General features: G+C 41.8%; 1 long non-coding RNA gene across 1 annotated transcript; it reads right to left on the bottom strand.

Moving 5' to 3' along the window:
* Nucleotides 1–237: 237 nt before the first annotated feature.
* On the bottom strand, nt 238–5,147 carry LOC129137867 (uncharacterized). The gene is made up of 2 exons (XR_008540707.1): nt 5,093–5,147; nt 238–1,896 (listed from the first exon to the last, which is right to left on the bottom strand). It is a non-coding gene; the product is annotated as an uncharacterized LOC129137867 (long non-coding RNA).
* Between the last annotated feature and the right edge of the window lie 800 nt (nt 5,148–5,947).

The following is a 5,947-nucleotide window of genomic DNA, read 5'->3' as shown; positions in this document are numbered from 1 at the left end:
AAGGACATGCAGGTTTTCTATTGATCATGTTTCTTCTTGATATTTTTAGTCCCTGGCCAGCCGCAAAGGAATAATCTCTATCATCATCATTGTGTTCCTTTGTGTTTTAACCTTTCCTGATTCCATTCTCTCTACCTTTTATTTTGAAGAAGAATAGACACCAGAAAACCCTGTCCCTACCAAATGCAAAAAAAAAAAAAACCCTAAAATTATAAATATTCACATTGACAAGTCACATTTGTGAATATATATTTTAATTACAAAATTACAATTTTAAACTTTCAGAGGAAGTGGTAGTAATATAAAACAGAGGACATTTTTATAATAAGGAACTCTTATATTTTGCAAATTATTATTCTCTCATCACCAAATAGTGCTACCTAAAGTAATATACAACCAATTTAATAAGTTTAGTTTTAAAAAACACAAAATTACAAAACAATTAATACAATATTTGAAATCATGATGCATATCGCCAGCCTCCCTTCAGGTAAAGTTCTATTAACTCTACAAAAATTTTCTAAATGGCAGATGTTACATTTCCAGATAGCTTTGTGGTAACCAAAAAAGAATTGATTTATTAGCAATTTTTATATCTCATTGAGACAAAATATTATTTGTGATAAATATTGTTACGTATTTAAAACATCTCATGTATTAAGAAATCATACTTTAGATGGGGCCAAGTTGTCCTATTAGAAGCAGCTGTGGCCTGCGGCTCTCACGGAGAGCAGTGAAAACTGCGAGTGAATTCTGCACCTTCAGTTGAGGTATCCAGGTTCTTGCATTGGGACTGACTAGCCAGACAGCTCGACCCACAGGGAGTGAGGAAAAGCAAGTGGGGCGATGGCCCACCCAGGTGTGGCACGGAGCTAGGGGAGCCCCTACTCGCAGCCAAGGGAGGCGGTGAGTGATTGTGCGACTCTGCCCAGGAAACCATGCTTCTCCCACGGATCTTTGCAACCTGCAGATCAGGAGGTCCCCTGGTGAGCTCAGCCATGGCCTTGGGTCTGAAGCACAGAGCTGTGTGGAGTCTCGGCGGAATGCTCGCTGGCTCACTGGGGCATGCGTGAAAGCCCAGGAGTTTTGCATCCTCTGCCCCGAAAATTCCAGCAAAGCGGGAGATACATCTGTGCATTCCCCTAGGAAGGGGGCTGAATCCAGGGAGCCAAGTGACATCATTCTGAGGCCCCACTCCCACAGCACCTCACAAGTCCCATTGGCTTGGAATTCCAGCTGGCCAGCGGCAGCAGGCTGGAGACAGCCGGAGATGGACCGAGTTCCCAGGGGAGGGCAGCCACTCTATCTGTGGTTTGAGTTGGCCGCTCTAGCCTGCTGGCACCAGGGACCAGGAGGAGTCCCCCATAACACAGCACAGCTGCTGTGCCTGATCGTGGCCAGGCTGCTTCTTTAAGTGAGACCGAAATCCATCCCTCCTCACCGGACAGGGCCTCCCCATCGGAATTTTAGCAACTCCAGCCAGAGTTCTATGGACAGAACTCTGATTTCTCCCTGGGATGAAGTCCCCAGGGAGAGGGGTAGCTGCTGTCTCCCCAGTTCAGCCGACTGAGCCTTTCCAGCCTGCTGGCTCTGGAGACTCCTGGCAGTCACCACAGCACACCTGCTCTGCCAAAGGGCAGCCAGACTGCTTCTTTAAGCAGTCCCTGATCCTGTTTCTCCTGACTGGGCAAGACCTCCCAACAGGGGTCTCCAGACACCTCCTACAGGAGAGTTCCAGCTGGCATCAAGTCGGTACCTCCTTGGACTGGTGCTCCCAGAGGAAGGAACAGGCTGCGATCTTTGCTGTTTCGCAGCCTTCACTGGTGATACCTCCAGGTGCAGGAGAGACTGAGGTGACCAGGGTCCAGAGTGGACCCCCAGAAAACCACAGCAGACCTAGGGAAGAGTGGTCTGACTGTTAAAAACAAACAGAAAGCAACAACATCAACAAAAAAGACCCCATAAAAACCCCATTCAAAGGTCAGCAATGTCAAAAATCAAAGGTAGATAAGCCCACAAAGATGAGAAAACATAACACAAAAACGCTGAAAACTCAAAAAGGCAGAATGCCTCTTCTCCTCTAAATGACAACAACACCTCCCCAGCAAGGGCACAGAACTGACCCCAGGCTGAGATGGCTGAATTGACAAAAGTAGGCTTTAGGAGGTGGGTAATAACAAACCACACTGAGCTAAAGGAGCACATTCTAACTTAATGCAAGGAAGCTAAAAATCATAAAAGAAATTACAGAAGGTGATAACCAGAATATTCAGTTTAGAGAGGAACATAACTGACCTGATGGAGGTGAGAAACACAACACGAGAACTTCACAATGCAACCACAAGTATCACTAGCAGAATAGGCCAAGTGGAGGAAAGAATCTCAGAGCTTCAAAACCATCTGTCTAAGACAGGAAGAGAAGAATAGAGAAAAAAGAACAGAGAAGAATAGAGAAAAAAGACCAAAAAAGAATGAATAAAACCTTCAAGAAATATGGGATTATGTAAAAAGACTGAACCTAAGACTGATAAGGGTACCTTGACCCACCACGATCAAGATGGCTTCATCCCTGGGATACAAGGTTGGTTCAACACAGGCGAATCTATAAATGTAATTCCTCACATAAACAGAATTAAACACAAAAACAACACGATTATCTCAACAGATGCAGAAAAGGCCTTCAATAAAATTCAACATCCCTTCATGTCAAAAACTCTCAATAAACTAGCTATTGAAGGATCACACCTCAAAATAATAAGAGCCATATATGACAAACCCACAGCCAATATCGTACTGAATGAGCAAAACCTGGAAGCATTCCCCTTGAGAACTGGCACAAGACAAGGATGGCCTCTCTCACCACTCCTATTCAACATAGTACTGGAATTTCTGGCCAGGGCAATCAGGCAGGAGAAATAAATAAAGGTATTTAAATAGGAAGAGAGGAAGTCAAATTATCTTTGTTTGCAGATGACATGATCCTGTATCTAGAAAACCCCATCATCTCAGCCCAAAAGCTTCTTAAGCTGATGAACCACATCAACAGAATCTCAGGATACAAAATCAATGTGCAAAAATCGCTAGTATTCCTATACACCAACAACAGGCAAGTAGAGAGCCAAATCATGAATGAACTTCATTCACAATTACTACAAAGAGAATAAAATACATACGAATACAGCTAACAAGCGAAGTGAAGAACCTCTTCAAGGAGGACTACAAACCACTGCCCAGAGAAATCAGATAGGACACAAACAAAAGGAGAAGCATTCCATGCTCATGGATACGGAAGAATTAATTCATGAAAATGGCCATAGTGCCCAAAGTAATTTATAAAAGAATTCAATGCTATTCCCATTAAACTACCAATGACATTCTTCACAGAATTAGAAGAAACTATTTTACAATTCTCATGAACCAAAAAAGAGCCCAAATAGCCAAGACAATTCTAAGCAAAAAGAACAAAGCTGGAGGCATCACACTACCCAACTTCGAACTATACTATAAGGCTACAGTAACCAAAACAGCATGGTACTGGTACAAAAACAGACACATAGACCAATGAAACAGAATAGAGAACTCTGAAATAAGACCATACACATACAACCATCTGATCTTTGACAAACCTGACAAAAACAAGCAATGGGGAAAGGATTCCTTATTTAATAAATCATGTTGGGAAAACTGGCTAGCCATATGCAGAAAACTGAAACTGGACATCTTCCTTATACCTTATACAAAAAAATAACTCAAGATGGAATAAAGACTTAAACATAAGACCTAAAACCATAAAAACCCTGGAAGAAAACCTAGGCAATACCATTCAGGACATAGGCATGGCATTCAGGACATAGGCATGGGCAAAGACTTTATGACTAAAACACCAAAAGCAATGGGAACAAAAGCCAAAATTGACAAATGGGATCTAATTAAACTAAAGAGCTTCTGCACAGCAAAATAAACTCATCAGAGTGAACAGACAACCTACAGATTGGGAGAAAATTTTTGCAATATGTCTGACAAAGGGCTAATATCCAGAATCTACAAAGAACTTAAACAAATTTACAAGAAAAAAAACAACCCCATCAAAAAGTGGGCAAAGGAAACGAACAGACACTTCTCAAAAGAAGACATTTATGCGGCCAACAAACATATGAAAAAAAGCACATCATCCCTGGTCATTAGATAAATGCAAATCAAAACCACAGTGAGATACCATCTCACACCAGTTAGAATGGCAATTATTAAAAAGTCAGGAAACAACAGATGCTGATGAGGCTGTGGAGAAATAGGAATGCTTTTACACTGTTGGTAGGAGTGTAAATTAGTTCAGTCATTATGGAAGACAGTGTGACAATTCCTCAAGGTTCAGCAATCCCATTATGGGGTATATACCCAAAGCATTATAAATTATTATACTATAAAGACACATGCACTGTATGTTTATTTCAGCACTGTTCACAATAGCAAAGACTTGGAACCAACCCAAATTCCCATCAATGATAAACTGGATAAAGAAAATGTGGCACATATACACCATGGAATACTACACATTTATGTCCTTTCCAGGGACATGGATGAAGCTGGAAACCATCATTCTCAGCAAACTAACACAAGAAAAGAAAACCAGGCCAGGAGCAGTGGCTCATGCCTGTAGTCTCAGAACTTTGGGAGGCCGAAGTGGGCAAATCACCTGAGGTGAGGAGTTTGAGACCAGCCTGACCAACATGGAGAAACCCCGTCTCTACTAAAAATAGACACAATTAGCCAGGCATGTTGGCACATGCCTGTAATCCTAGCTACTTGGGAGGCTAAGGCAGGAGAGTCACTTGAACCCAGGAGGCAGAGATTGCGGTAACCCAAGATCATGCCATTGCACTCCAACCTGGGCAACAAGAGTGAAATGTTGTCTCAAAAAAAAAAAAGAAAGAAAGAAAAAGAAAAAGAAGAAAAGAAAACCAAACACTGCACGTTCTCACTCATAAGTGGGAGTTGAACAATGAGAACACATGGACACAGGGAGGGGAACATCACACACTGGGGCCTGTCAGGGGGTGGGAGGCTGTGGGAGGAATAGCATTAGGAGAAATACCTAATGTAGATGACAGGTTGACGGGTGCAGCAAACCACCATGGCACGTGTATACCTATGGAACAAACATGCATGCTCTGCCCATGTATCCCAGAACTTAAAGTACAACAAAGAAAACTTTACATAAATGCATAAAGTCTAGAACAGCTAATATATGATAATGAAATATTAACTATAATCCCAGCTCAAAGAGAACACCATGAAATTATGAAGGGCTTTCCACAAATCTCTAAATTTATGTCTTCATAAGATTACATTTCTATTTCTTCTTGAATAATTTCCTTATTTTAGCTATGATTTAGTGATAGTAAGATGGTAATTATGAGGAGAAACTTCTCCCAACACTGCATTGAGAAAATTCTGCCTCATTTCACCACACACCAGAGTCTTAAGCAGTCACTTCTAATGTAGCTGAACAATAGATCCTCACCCAGCTGAGTCTATGAGTTGAATCCACGTATGTGAGATAAGGCCCCCAAGGAGTGGTAGTAAGCTGGGAATGCCATCAGCTCATCTTCCTTCAAGCCTATATTTGTCATTGTCACTTGTAGAAGCAGGACAGCCCTGGCGTTGGGGTTGGTAGAAACAGAGAGTATCAAGGGAAAACTGAACTTCCCTAATTTTTGGAAAACAGCAGATTGGAGACAGATGGGCTCCAGCGTTTTCCATGTGTGAGGTCATTGTCCCAGGCAGCCTTGCTCAGGACCACATTTCTTGTCAGCAAAACAGAAGTCAAACGATATTTCTACCTTCCAAGAGAATAGAACATAATGTCAGATTTTCTCATGGATTCCCACAAGTTCAAGAAAGTTTCATGGCCTTATTTAACTGCTTAAGCATTTCAACTAAAAAATTA

Source organism: Pan troglodytes, chromosome 17 (genome assembly GCF_028858775.2).
Source record: "Pan troglodytes isolate AG18354 chromosome 17, NHGRI_mPanTro3-v2.0_pri, whole genome shotgun sequence".
In the NCBI taxonomy this organism is placed as follows: Eukaryota; Metazoa; Chordata; class Mammalia; order Primates; family Hominidae; genus Pan; species Pan troglodytes.
This window is presented reverse-complemented; position numbering and strand designations above follow the sequence as displayed.